The sequence below is a fragment of the Leptodactylus fuscus genome, chromosome 1, assembly GCF_031893055.1.
Source record: "Leptodactylus fuscus isolate aLepFus1 chromosome 1, aLepFus1.hap2, whole genome shotgun sequence".
NCBI lineage: Eukaryota > Metazoa > Chordata > Amphibia > Anura > Leptodactylidae > Leptodactylus > Leptodactylus fuscus.
Window position 1 is genome coordinate 244,835,993 of NC_134265.1, and position 14,905 is coordinate 244,850,897.

At 40.1% G+C, this 14,905-nt stretch overlaps 1 protein-coding gene across 1 annotated transcript in view; it reads right to left on the reverse strand.

The window, feature by feature from the left end:
• Positions 1 to 7,116, reverse strand: part of GPRIN3 (GPRIN family member 3) — a 113,107-nt gene extending 105,991 nt beyond the window's left edge. The window contains exon 1 of the mRNA XM_075285107.1: positions 6,825 to 7,116. The gene's annotated coding sequence lies outside the window, so the exon portion shown is untranslated. The remainder of the gene's footprint in view (positions 1 to 6,824) is intronic.
• Between the last annotated feature and the right edge of the window lie 7,789 nt (positions 7,117 to 14,905).

Here is a 14,905-nt window from a genome sequence, read left to right on the forward strand (position 1 = left end):
TTGATCGCTTCACTCCCATGTAGTTTGCCTCCACCTTTGTAAAAGGCTGATGAAAATAAAAGTGCCCAATGTGTTTTATCATGAGATGTCAGTCATCTGCCTAAACACTGGGCTTTGTAAATCTACCATTAGATCTGTATGTTGCGCAATTCTTGGTATTCTTAGGCTGGTCTTACACGACCATATGGAATGTACGGTCCGCAAGTTGCTGATCAGCAACACTAGTTGCTGATCACCAACATAGACTCCGAGATGTCCGTGACCTGCCTCACTTGCCCATAGAGTTCTATGGGCGAGTCCGTGCAGTGCCGCAATTCACGGCAGTTACGGACATGTCCTGTAAATTGCGGACCACGGTTGCAGCCCGGCCACACCACGGATAAATATCCGGTGGTGTAAGAGGCCACATTAAATATAATGTGTCCTCAAATGGTCCGCAAATGAAAGCCCTCAATTGTGGACCATTTGCGGACTTACATTACGGCCGTGTAAGACCAGCCTTACTCTAAATTTATTAATACAATGACTATTGGGTGTTACCATTTGGGGATGTCCCTACATAATCTGACACCATCTGAGTCTGAGGCCCCAACGTTGCGGAAATGCAGCTTTTTTGTTGCAGATTTTGTTGCATTTTTTGAGCCAATGCCAGGAGTGGATTGAAAAGAAGGTAGAACTATTAGAAGCTTCCTTTATATTTCCTATTCCTTTTGAAGTCATTCTTGGCTTTGGCTCAAAAAAACGCAGCAAAATCTGCAACAAAAAAATATGCGTTTCCGGAACGTGGGGCCTTAGCCTGATACCATCCAATCCTTGCTGAAACGAACAGACTTTGCGTGCCTTTGACATGAGGAATGGTAAAACTGCTGCTCATTTATTCATTTATAACAGAGGAATAAAGTTATAACTGTTATAAAATAGATGCTCCAAAATGTTTACATTGTGGGGAATACAACATATTTGGAGCACTGACAGGTTTTATTTTTTTTAATAAATAAAAAATGCAAAATAGTATGCAAGAAATAACTTTTTTTTAAAAAAATGTGAGCACATGCTTTGTGTTAGGCTATTATAGCTATTGTATTTCTTATCAGCGAATACAAAATTAAAAAATTGCTGCCGTGTATTTACTAGGACACACCTACTAATGATATACTGTGTAACAAAGAAACAAGGAAGGAATGCTGTTTAAAAATGCAATTCTTAACAAGGAATGCAAAGCATCTTATTTGCACAGGGATGCCTCTGCTAGAGGTAGGTGAAGACTTTGCTATGTTCCTGTTAGTAGAGGAACATGGTGCCAAACTCCTTTACTGTCTCGTGCCAGGTTCCAATAATCACCATGTATACTCTTGTCACTATTCACTATGTTTTTGACCCACAATCCTTTAAGCGAAAAAGAAAACGATATAGAATGCCAAATGTCAGAAGAAAAAGTTAATCATATGGTACTCAATGTGTCCTTATTTTAACAATTCCATTGCTTTCAAAAGGTTTTTGTTGTGAGTTGTCATGTTACTGCAAGTTATCAGATTCAAGTTGAAGATGGCTACATACAGTCCTATGAAAAAGTTTGGGCACCCCTATTAATCTTAATCATTTTTAGTTCTAAATATTTTGGTGTTTATAACAGCCATTTCAGTTTGATATATCTAATAACTGATGGACACAGTAATATTTCAGGATTGAAATGAGGTTTATTGTACTAACAGAAAATGTGCAATATGCATTAAACCAAAATTTGACCGGTGCAAAAGTATGGGCACCTCAACAGAAAAGTGACATTAATATTTAGTAGATCCTCCTTTTGCAAAGATAACAGCCTCTAGTCGCTTCCTGTAGCTTTTAATCAGTTCCTGGATCCTGGATAAAGGTATTTTGGACAAACAATTCAAGTTCAGTTAAGTTAGATGGTCGCCGAGCATGGACAGCCCGCTTCAAATCATCCCACAGATGTTCAATGATATTCAGGTCTGAGGACTGGGATGGCCATTCCAGAACATTGTAATTGTTCCTCTGCATGAATGCCTGAGGATTTGGAGCGGTGTTTTGGATCATTGTCTTGCTGAAATATCCATCCCCGGCGTAACTTCAACTTCGTCACTGATTCTTGAACATTATTCTCAAGAATCTGCTGATACTGAGTGGAATCCATGCGACTCTCAACTTTAACAAGATTCCCGATGCCGGCATTGGCCACACAGCCCCAAAGCATGATGGAACCTCCACCAAATTTTACAGTGGGTAGCATGTGTTTTTCTTGGAATGCTGTTTCTTTTTGGACGCCATGCATAACGCCTTTTTTTTTATAACCAAACAACTCAATTTTTGTTTCCAAAATGAAGCTGCCTTGTCCAAATGTGCTTTTTCATACCTCAGGCAACTCTATTTGTGGCGTACGTGCAGAAACGGCTTCTTTCTCATCACTCTCCCATACAGCTTCTATTTGTGCAAAGTGCGCTGTATAGTTGACCGATGCACAGTGACACCATCTGCAGCAAGATGATGCTGCAGCTCTTTGGAGGTGGTCTGTGGATTGTCCTTGACTCTTCTCACCATTCTTCTTCTCTGCCTTTCTGATATTTTTCTTGGCCTGCCACTTCTGGGCTTAACAAGAACTGTCCCTGTGGTCTTCCATTTCCTTACTATGTTCCTCACAGTGGAAACTGACAGGTTAAATCTCTGAGACAACTTTTTGTATCCTTCCCCTGAACAACTATGTTGAACAATCTTTGTTTTCAGATCATTTGAGAGTTGTTTTGAGTAGCCCATGATGCCACTCTTCAGAGGAGATTCAAATAGGAGATCAACTTGCAATTGGCCACCTTAAATACCTTTTCTTATGATTGGATACATCTGACTATGAAGTTCAAAGCTCACTGAGGTTACAAAACCAATTTTGTGCTTCAGTAAGTCAGTAAAACGTAGTTAGGGGAATTCAAATCAATAAAATGATAAGCGTGCCCATACTTTTGCACCGGTCAAATTTTGGTTTAATGCATATTGCACATTTTCTGTTAGTACAATAAACCTCATTTCAATCCTGAAATATTACTATGTCCATCAGTTATTAGATATATCAAACTGAAATGGCTGTTGCAAACACCAAAATATTTAGAACAAAAAATGATTAAGATTAATAGGGGTGCCCAAACTTTTTCATAGGACTGTATGTATGTATATGTATTATAGGATACAACATAAATGACTAGCACAATTATAGGACCAAAGTGGAGTAAAGATTAAAGGGGCTCTATCACTGGATTTTCACTATTTTAGATAAACATATGCCTGGATAGCCTTTAAAAAGGCTATTCAAGTCCTGCTAACCGTTTGTTAAAAGACCCCCCGTTTTAATGAATTACCTTTTAAACGTATATGTGAATGCACCGTGGGCGTTCCCATGCACCCCTCTGTTCATGCCCTCTTCTCTTGCTTATGTATGTAAGTCCCTCCTCCTGCTTTTGATTCACCAGCTCTGTCTCTTCCCTGCCACGGTAGTGGTACAGGCCTTGTGATGATGTCACTACTGCTCTGTGATTGGCTTGCCCCTGTGATGACATCACTACAAGGTCCTTTGTCGTCTTCTAAGTAGTGATTATGCAGATCATGGGCTGCAGCTCCCTGTGTCTATCATAGCATAGATCTACTGTACACATGGAGATCTATGATAGACAAAGGGAACTGCAGCCCCTGCTTTGTATAGATCACTACTTAGAAGACAACGAAGGACCTTGTAGTGACGTCATCACAGGGACAAGCCAATCACAGAGCAGTAGTGACATCATCACAAGTCCTGTGCTACTAGCAGGGAAAAGACAGTTAGAGGCTGTGAATCAAAAGCAGTAGGAGGGACTTACATACAAGAACCAAGAGAGGAGGGTGAGAGCAGAGTATGATGTGAGGGGTGCACGAGAACGCCCACGGTGCATTTACATATACATTTAAAAGGTAATTCATTAAAATGGGGGGGGGGGGGTCATTTAACAAACGATGTTTACAATTATCTGCAAGTACAAGACAAGGTCTGTCAGTAATATGAAGGAGAGTGATGGAAGGGAGACTGGATCTAAGATCTAATACAGGGCTCATCCCATGGAAGATCTAATACAGACCCTTCTGTTTACACTAAGCTTTTTGTCAGAAGAAAAAACTCATGTTAAGGTTTTTGAAGCATATTTTGGCTAAGGCCACACAGTGTACCTGCCAATTGTTCACCTTCTGAGCACATCAATTGTTTTTGCGTACTCAGTCATAGTTTTCAACCATTGCAATTAAAAACCCCTCTGGGTTTTTTGCCACTTTTAAAAAAACAAACAAAAAAACCCCTACAAAAACATGCATCAAAAACATGTCAAAATCCATGTCAGACACTCAAGGATTGTTTTTTCTTCCTCACAATATTTTCTAGGCTTTTCAGTACAGCAACCACCTGAAGATACTGTAGGTCAGGGTGTTTCTGTTTTTCCTGCTAGCTGAAAAAAATCATCTAGCAAAAAAGAACTGAAATGAATGGGAATTAGATTTGAGGTACTTTTTTGAACCCGATTTTAAGCTGGAAAATGTTTCAAAATCTTCTTAAAAAAACACTGCGTGACCATACCGTGCCATGTTCTGCGCAGTGCACATGGCTTATATTATTTCCAAACTTATACTGTAGCGCCATACATAACAATTATCTCACAACTGCAGTCTTCTGATACTTGATCTTGAATTTGTTCAAGTTCAGACTATATATGCCAATAAGCTTGCTTTTCTGTTATTCATCATGGCAAATGTCTCCAGAATTATTCTCCCATAATGATATGACAGGTACACGGACAGTTGTTTTGTTTTTTTCCTTTATATTCTGAACTTTTTTTTGGAAGCGTTGCTCTTGAACACTGTAAACACATATAACATGGATTTCTCCCAGAAAAACTCTTTAGCATTTCAGATAATACATATGTATTTAAACGCCATTATCCAAATCATGGTTGCATTCTGCAATGACCCTTCAGACTTAAGTACTTGGCAGCTATCATTCGCTGCCCTAAGGCTATACTGCCTGGCATGATGGCTGAACAACTAGTAATAGATTCCATATTTAAATGAAACAGCACAGTACCCACTATAGATGCAACACTGTGTATGACAACTATAGAAACTATTTCTTTATATCCATAGATTGCACAATTTGTTTATAAAAATATAAATGTAACAATAACAAATGTAATATTATCTATCATTGTCATAAATGTGCAACAAGAGAAGTATCTACTGCCGATGACATCATTGTTATCCATTCTGCAGCATCACAATAGTGTTGTGCCTGTATATTCCACACAGAATAGAGGACATACGTGACTGACCATAAACACTAGTTTTAATCCAGATACATAAATGGATAACAGCAGAAGATTGCTATGGAAAAACGTTGCAACTAACTGAATGGTAATCCAGTGAATATATACAAGAAGAATGAGCAGCCTTCAGCACCCCAGCTGCTGTCTTACTACTATTCCCATCATGCTCCATTCTCTTCTATGAGTAGTTCAAAGCCATGCATGCTTGGGCTTGTAGTCTCCAAACAGCTAGCATCACAAAGGTTGCCTACCCTGATCTATATTCTACATATTCATAAATAATACATGAATATTGGTTTTGTATAGATCTGCAGGAAGCTTAGTACATATGTGTATGTGTATAAATATGTACATGGCTTTTATCTTAAATATATATATATATATATATATATATATATATATATGGCCTTTATCCCAACTATATGCCTTGCAGATTGTCTACACATATTGTAATACCAGTTTAATATTCCTAAGTATATGGACAAATATTTTCTTCATCAGCACTATCGTACAATCACTTCATTAGAGTAACAGTAGGCAAACAACATGATGCCTTTTTATCAATATTTTCCAAGAAAACTTTTTTACATTAGCTTTACATTATATGACACGTATCAATACCAAATCACCACAGCTGTAGCTGTACTGAAAGTCTGTATCTTATATAATTTGTCTCTCCAGTATATTATGATGCTAGGAAATTGTACATGAGCAGCATTCTAAAATAAAAATATTGCCACATATAAAAGACAGCACAAGGTGAAACGATAGAAAGAAGCGCATCCTAGGAGTAAATTTGACGTAGATCATAATGATCAGTATCCTAGCAACAGCGACACTTTCAGATATGTTCTCTTATGTTTTCAGTGAAGATCTATATTTTTACTGAAGGATTCTAGGCGCAAGCAATCCTTCACACTTTCTGCTCAGCAAGCAATGAATCCCTAAGAGCTTGCAGCATCCCATATAGTAGTTGCACAGTCTATTAGCCAATCACATCCACAGGGGATTACTCATGCCTGGTAAATGTGAATATACACACATTTCTTCCAATGAAGGGTATCCCTATATACTGTGCAGCACAGATGTTCCATGCAGTGATGTATTCCTGTAACTCCCAGTGTACATGGACCCTGTGTCACTGGCCATTAGCATTCCCAGGCACATCCACACTGCAGTCAGACAACACTGGGCAGTACATTAGCAGCTTCAAGTTGTATTCTCCTGGTCTGGCTGGCTCTTTGTATGCCAGTGTTAGGTATACCTACATAGTGATGCATTCAGCAAAGGTCATAATCATCATCATCATCCAGTGTATGCCTGCCATGTAATTAAAGCCACTAATATGTGATGCAGCATAATCCCCCGAGTCCTGTCTGGAGTCACAACTAACAAGCACTGGGGAGGTAACAGGGATATCTGCAGTAAATACCTGGAGCACACAATGACAGAAACAAAGGCAGCCAGTGCATGTCTTACCCTCAGTGCTGCACACAGAAGAGCTTGCATTGACCTTGCAGGGAAATTCATCATCTGCTGCTACTGTAAATGATAATCCAATAGTATATGAGGTGTCACTGATGAGATCCTGGCTTCCCATCCATGGATGTCACAGGTAGGGCATCAGGGCATGCAAACCTCAGGGTAGTAATGCTGGGTAAGCCTGGGCACCGCTTGCCCTATATATAAATGTGTCTTGTGCTTTACCAGCGTTTCCCCTTGTCCAGGAGCCGAGCACAGCAGCAGCAGCAGCAGCTCCACAGGGAAGCGATCGGGCTGTCACTGCTGACACGCCCCCAGTGATGCTGCCTGTCAGTCAGCAGGAGGAGGAGGAGGAGGAGGAGGGATCCTCGCACCACTGCTCTCCCCAGGATGAAGGGCTTCCAGCTGTACTACTACTCCATCAGTCTACTGGATCTACAGCTGCTGTCTCATGTTATGGAGCACCAGAGTACAACTCCTATTTATTCCATATATTAAATATTACAATATTAAATAACTCCAAAAGGAATACTTACACAACTATTATACTAATACATATATCTATAGAAAATAACTCCGCACAGTATATCTGCTACCGAGGATATAGTGCTTCTCATGTAGGGTCTTCACAGCTAAAGTACTTATAGTGCTGACCACTAATATATCTGACAGCAAACACAATAAGCCCTTCAGTAATATAGTTCAAATTGTATAATAAATATTTCATACACCACTCTGATAGCTGTCAATGAATGGAATCCATTTGTCACTTCCTATAATGTCCATATAATACTCCTATGTATCTCACATGACAGTATCTGTTACAGTTTGTCTTTATGAAACTCTCATCATGCAATGCAAATACACAGGTATAAGTAGGCCCTAATGGAATATTAGCTAAAAGACTTCTTTAGTGATTTACAATTCAGAATATTTTACACTAGATTGTAAATTTATCTCTGATTATAGTGTGGATACCTTCCAATTTGCCCATTCTCTTCTCATAGACATATAAAGCAGTCATCCATAATCATATCTTATATTGTTTATGTCCCCCTTGTGCCATCAAAAAAGCTCACACCTATCATGGCTAGGACCCCACAAGATCTCTGAAGGTGTCCTGTGATATATGCAGATTGTTTACATTTATAAATGATGTGATGTAATACAAAAAAAGAGGGGTGCTAGAATCATCGGAGACTACATAATTTGTTCAACAAGGGATCGTAATAAAATATACAGATATCTATATTTCATCCAATAAATAGGTCAATAATTTCATGCCCCAGTACCCATGTTTATACTTACTTTATATGCATTGGTGGACACTACAGCACATTGGCATTTTTTATGTGTATAGTTTGGCACCTTTTTTTATACTGCTCCATGTTTGTCCCTTTATGTTCACTGTATGTTATCATCAGCGCCGCACCTCCCATGAGGTGACCTGAAGCGACTGCTATGCCAGGGCCACGGGGAGGGCGGCATTTTTGCTGACCTAAGCCAGTCCAGGACAAGCTGTCCTGGACTGGCTTAGGGTCACCGTCACCGAGTGGTGGATTGGGAAGGCTGCTGGAGCAGCGTTGCTCCAGCGGCAGCCTCTCACACTCAGGCAGAGAGCAGGTCCTCTCCCCCTCCACGCGGCCCCGCCCCCTTCCGCTCGACTCTGCCCTCCTCCGGGGGGGGGGAGGGGGCGGGGCTTTCTGATGTCTGCCTAAGGTGGCAGAAAGCCATGATTCACCCCTGGTTATCATATATATGTACTTTTTATGATTAATAAAATTTGTTTTATTTTTGCTGAAAGAGAGCTACTAGAATCACAGGAAAGTACATAATGTGTTTAAAGAGGAACCACAATCAGATATACAGATATATATTCTTTGTCTCATTTTTTTCTTGTCTCGGATGATATAATTCTGTCTGATGATGCCAACACATCATTACTTTAAGGGTTAATCTATTTTATGAGATAAGCCCTGGGATAAAGTACCCCTATCCATTTATTCAAGTGATATTATTGACTTATTTATTACATGAAGTATAGATATCTGTATATTTGATTGTGGTTCCTCTTTCGACAAATGATATTGTATCTTCCTTTGATTGGGTGATTTTACATTTATGGGAGATTTTAATATTTTGGATGTTTTTCTTTTGCCAGTTGAATTATTTAAGTCTGTATATCCAAGTATTGTGCTATATTGTTCATATTCCATGGATGCCTGATTGGACTGAGATTGAGGGGACATGGATGCTACCTTATGGCAACACCTCAAAATCTTTGTTTCTCAGACTATTTCTTAACAATTTTTGCAGTATACTGGATGTATTTTTGCAGTGTGACAGAATGCTGAAAGATGCCACTGTCACTAGAGAATACCATTGCCATAAATGGGAGAGCTGGGTATAAAACAGTGCTCAGGTAATTGTACTGTATGTCAAAGTAACATCTATGTAAATGTCAGGACGCATGATTTCCCATCAGAATTCTGCGCAGAGCATCACAATGCTTCCCCTGGCATGCTATCAATGAGGTTACTTATGGTTGTTTGAGTAATGTTATGCCATGGAAAATGCATTTGGGCACGCAAATCATCAAGACTGGCTGCTGGCAGCTCACTTTACAATTGCAGCTGTGCTCAATTGGATATTAGTCTGGTGGTCATGATCGCACTTTTAGGCGACGCCACACAGACTGCTCAGAATAGCATGAGCAAGATGCAGTCTGGCATTGTCCTGATGAAAAATGGATTCTCTGAAACTCTGGAAAAAGTGCCGTATCACTAGATCCATGACCAAATCAATGTAACACTGGGCTGTTAATATGCCTGAAAAGAATTCTAAGGGGTCTGGCTACTGTACATTATGCCACCCCACACCATAATCCCAGGTGTAGGACCTTTGTGAAGACCTCCCATGTCCTGGTGTTCAGATGATTTATCTGTGCGACGTTCTCCTCTGCACTTCTTGCTGTCCTTCCAGTTTGTTGTTCTTCCAGCTATTGGAACACACAACTATGAACAGGGCTGATATCCCAGCCTAGGTGGTAGCCATCTGCTAGAGTGATAAATCAAGTTCTAACATTTCAAAGGTTAGGTCTCTCTTAGTTTGCCTTCACATGGCGTAGCGCGCCGCTCCTTTACACACGTATACACGTGTCTGAGCGCGGCGCTTCAAAACAGAGCCCATTGATTTCAATGGGTGCCGATATACACGCGCTACCCATTGAAATCAATGGGCTCTGTTTTGAAGTGCCGCGCTCAGACACGTGTATACGTGTCTAAAGGAGCGGCGCGCTACGCCATGTGAAGGCACCCTTAGTTTGCAACCAGTGGTTTTACTGGTACATTGACAAACAGTCATCCTACATCTCTCATATCCCACACCATGTGATCCGATTTTTTTAGGTTTACTTTGGCTAAAAAAAACTTCAGATGTGCTTGAAAATTTGATCATTTGCAGAACTAAGCAACAGCAGTTACGCTCTCAATTTACATAGCCCTATGGCTTGTCTTTGTTGGTGTTACAATTTCAATGTTGAGGAGCGTAGAATGGCAATCCCGTCATTGTGTGCAGCTGCTGCTTTACTTATGCTCTTGTATTTTTAACTGCATTTTACAAAACAGTTTACAAAATGCCATAAAAATGCAACAAAATGCCCTGTGACAAGCCAATCTGACAGCTACCATTTTAATGAGATAATCAATGTTATTCTTGCTATGGCTGATTAATGTATACAACCACTAATCCTTGGCTGCTGTACATTCATTGTTCTCGATATTTGCCTAATCCAGGAAGGTCATTGTTGCTGGACAGGGATAAACAAATTTTCATTGCCCTGTTTATATGGAACAGTGTGCTGCCAGCAATTGTGAATTTTAACCACTTCATGAGTGGGCCATTTCTCTTATTCATAATTATACACATTTTTAGGTTTTTTTGCATGTGTAGTTTTGAAAGCTATAACATTTTACCGCTGACTTTTTTTTAGGACAATGTAGCATGTTATTTTGTACTAATATATATATATATATATATATATATATATATACAGTATATATATATATATATATATATATATATATATATATTTTAAATGGTCTATTTGCTTATTTTACAATACAACATGGAGCTCAGGGGCGCTCTCCAGCTACAGCAGCTATGGTAATTTAAATACCTATACTTGTCCTATTCACCCCATAATGTACATCCCATCTAACTTTGTGGACCTAGCTGGCCTATCAAGTCTGGACTGTGTTTGGGAGGTGATCTCCCTTGGTCCCACAGGGGTCAGTTCTATATCCTAAATGAATTCAGCTTGAGGGAGTCCACATATCATTACTTGCCCTACTCATCCCATAATGTGCTCACTATGTAGCTCTGATGATGTAAAAAGTTCCTGTAGCAATACCCAGCAAGGGTATACCTAGGATTCTTCAAGGGAATGGTGGGATGTTTTGCCTAGAGATTGTATTCCCTGCTAATAAGGGTACATCAAGGACTTCATACTCTGCTTAAAATGTAAGACTGTATCTGCTAACAAACATGGACAAATGTTTAGGGTAAGGGTCCCCCACCAGAAAGAGGAGGTCAAATGAGCAGAATCAGGCAGCTAACATAAACATCAGCTATACCAGAAGCCAGCTATTAGTCATTAAGAGGTTGACCCAATGGGGATCTGGCACCAGAAGAGAAGAGAAGTCATGTGGATCATAAAAGATACGGTTCAAGGTTAAGAACAGATAAGACAAGCCCTATGTCTCTTAAACAATTAAAGGAAATATGCATTTCATTGTGAAGTAAATACTTGTATGGATTAGTCTTGAAAAGGAGAGAGTTTAGGCAGTGCAGTCCTTTTGGCACCTCCACCATCTCCAGTTCTTACTGACTGTTCAAGGTTCTGTTCCACTGATTCCATCATAGTTGGAATTATATCTTTAACTCCCACCTTCCTGAGCAGTCAGTGCAGTTATCTTTGGTCACCACAAAATATCCTGTGTCTTGCTTGCCAAATTGTGCAAATATGGGCAGAGCAGGGAAGACCAGGGATTACACTTTTCTGCTGTGAGTGATCTGATCATTTTACAAATGATGTGCAAACATGGGGTAAGATGTTATTCAAATGGAGGAGTGGATGGATGTTTTGTTAATGGTTATTATATACATCTTTGAGCATTTATGTATCTGTTATATAACTCAAAAGAGGAAAGAAGCACATTTGCACATTTTAATATGCAAAGTTGACCTAGTTTGCCTAGTTCTGAGTTTTAGAAGGAATTTCATTTATTTGATTTACATCATGCTGTTAACCCAAAAATATATTTGATCAAATAAAATATATTAGAAACTTTCAAGTTAAAAATCATTTTAACAGCTTATTTTTGACAGTAAGGTTTGTATTATCTCATTGCATTCCTGCTGCTCTCTTCTCCCCTCCCCCATAGTTTTTTTTTTTAATGTAGATTGTGATCCCCATATAGGGATCACAATGTACATTTTTCCCCCTATCTGTGTGTCTTTGTAGAGAGGGGGAGGAAATCCACGCAAACACGGGGAGAACATACAAACTCCTTGCAGATGTTGTTCCTGGCGGGATTTGAGCCCAGGACTCCAGCACTTCAAGGCTGCAGTGCTAACCACTGAACCACTATGTTGCCCCTTCCTCCCCCATAGGTTTCACTGAACGTGCATGGCCGATATCTTCCAATAGGAACTACGAACCATTTTATTTGTATGTTTCTAGAAATTAGATAGATATGCCTCTATGATAGTTGCATGCTGATTTACCATGACTTTTTATTTGGTTCTTATATTTAGCATTTCATTTTTTAGCACGTGTCGTAGCTGGAGAAAAGAGGTGCTAATGGGATTGGTACATAGTTGCCAATATTTGAGAATTTAATTCAAACAACTTGAGACACAAAACATAAAAAATATATATAATTTTATTAATAAATATCACACAAAACAATACATAAACAGACAGGGGAGACACATAGGGAAAAAGATAAATTTCCCCATTAAATAGCAGAGGAGTACCATAACCCTCCCACCGGTAACAAACTGAGTGTAGCCCCAGATATTAAAGATGACACAGAAATACAAGAAAAAAGTCGCAAGAAAAGGAATGTGATCCCCAATTAAACCTAAATGCCTAGTATTACACACCAAACATAGGTAAGAGGACTTGAATACAAATGTCCTCAAACCATAATAATATGACTAATACAAATAGAAGGTGGTAAACAAGTGAGGAAGTGTCCCAAATGGGGTCACCTTAATACATACCCATAGGTGCCGACATATTTTCTGTAATCACAAATGTAGCAATGAAGAAAACAACGGGGGGGGACTCAGTCTGAGACCGGTAGGACCATAAGAGACGGCCGACGCGCGTTTCGCCTGCACTCGGCTCCTTATGGTCCAAACCGGTCTCAGACTGAGTCCCCCCCGTTGTTTTCTTCATTGCTACATTTGTGATGATGGCCTACATGGGCAGTACGGAGACTTACAAGTCATTCCTGCTCCGCTAGGGATTATGGGTAAAAAATATGCAAATCTAGTCTCCTGGATGGAATTAGGAGAACAGAGTGCACTCTGTACACCACCCTATAGAGGGCAGCATCCTTAACATCATGAATGACTCAGTTATAAAGTCTTTTAATCATAATGTGGATTTAATTGCTAAATCAGTATTTCTGTCCCAAAAGGAACAGATTCCCAACTATGGACAGCGCTGTTTCGGCCTATTGGGCCATCCTCAGCATAGTGTAGGGATACTGATTTAGCATGGTGAGAGACTATAGACCAGGGTATGGGGGCACTCGTCCACATTAGGGAGAGTGTTCGCCTACATGGGCAGTACGGAGACTTACAAGTCATTCCTGCTCCGCTAGGGATTATGGGTAAAAAATATGCAAATCTAGTCTCCTGGATGGAATTAGGAGAACAGAGTGCACTCTGTACACCACCCTATAGAGGGAGGCATCCTTAACATCATGAACGACTCAGTTATAAAGTCTTTTAATCATAATGTGGATTTAATTGCTAAATCAGTATTTCTGTCCCAAAAGGCTGCAGTGCTATGATTAAAAGACTTTATCAATCAGTTATCAATTAAAAGACTTAAATCAGTATTCCTACACTATGCTGAGGATGGCCCAATAGGCCGAAACAGCACTGTCCATAGTTGGGAATCTGTTCCTTTTGGGACAGAAATACTGCACAATACAGCACAAAAATTTTGCTAGAAAATTCGGCTTATACTTTTGCAGAGTGTTAAAGGTTTTCTCTAAATATCTTGTGGTCACGGTCTGTTGTCTTGATCGGTTGCCAGTGGATACGACCATGAATGCAGGAACTTTCTAAGGTCAGAAAATCCAACATGATTTCCTTATTGTGTCCGGGATATGTTCTCATACATGTAGTGTCCCTGTCTGATATCCCAGCTACAATAAGAAAATCATGGCTGGGTTCCAAGTCCCAGACCACAGAAAGTTTCTGCATTAGTGGCTGTTCGGGATATTCGATTCCAATCGAATATAAGGCCGCAAACGCAGTAAAAATTCGTACCCCCCCTCCCACCTTTCCTGGTGCTTTTTTTGCACCAATAACTGTGCAGAGGAGGTGAGACAGGAACTACGACAACTGCTGCTGCATGGCTCTAGTCACCCCAAGGGCCAAAAAATAATACACTGCTGCTGCATGGCTCTAGTCACCCCAAGGGCCAAAAAATAATACACTGCTGCTGCATGGCTCTATTCACCCCAAGAGGCAAAAAATAATACACTGCTGCTGCATGGCTCTAGTCACCCCAAGGGCCAAAAAATAATACACTGCTGCTGCATGGCTCTAGTCACCCCAAGGGCCAAAAAATAAAACACTGCTGCTGCATGGCTCTATTCACCCCAAGAGGCAAAAAATAATACACTGCTGCTGCATGGCTCTAGTCACCCCAAGGGCCAAAAAATAATACACTGCTGCTGCATGGCTCTAGTCACCCCAAGGGCCAAAAAATAATACACTGCTGCTGCATGGCTCTAGTCACCCCAAGGGCCAAAAAATAATACACTGCTGCT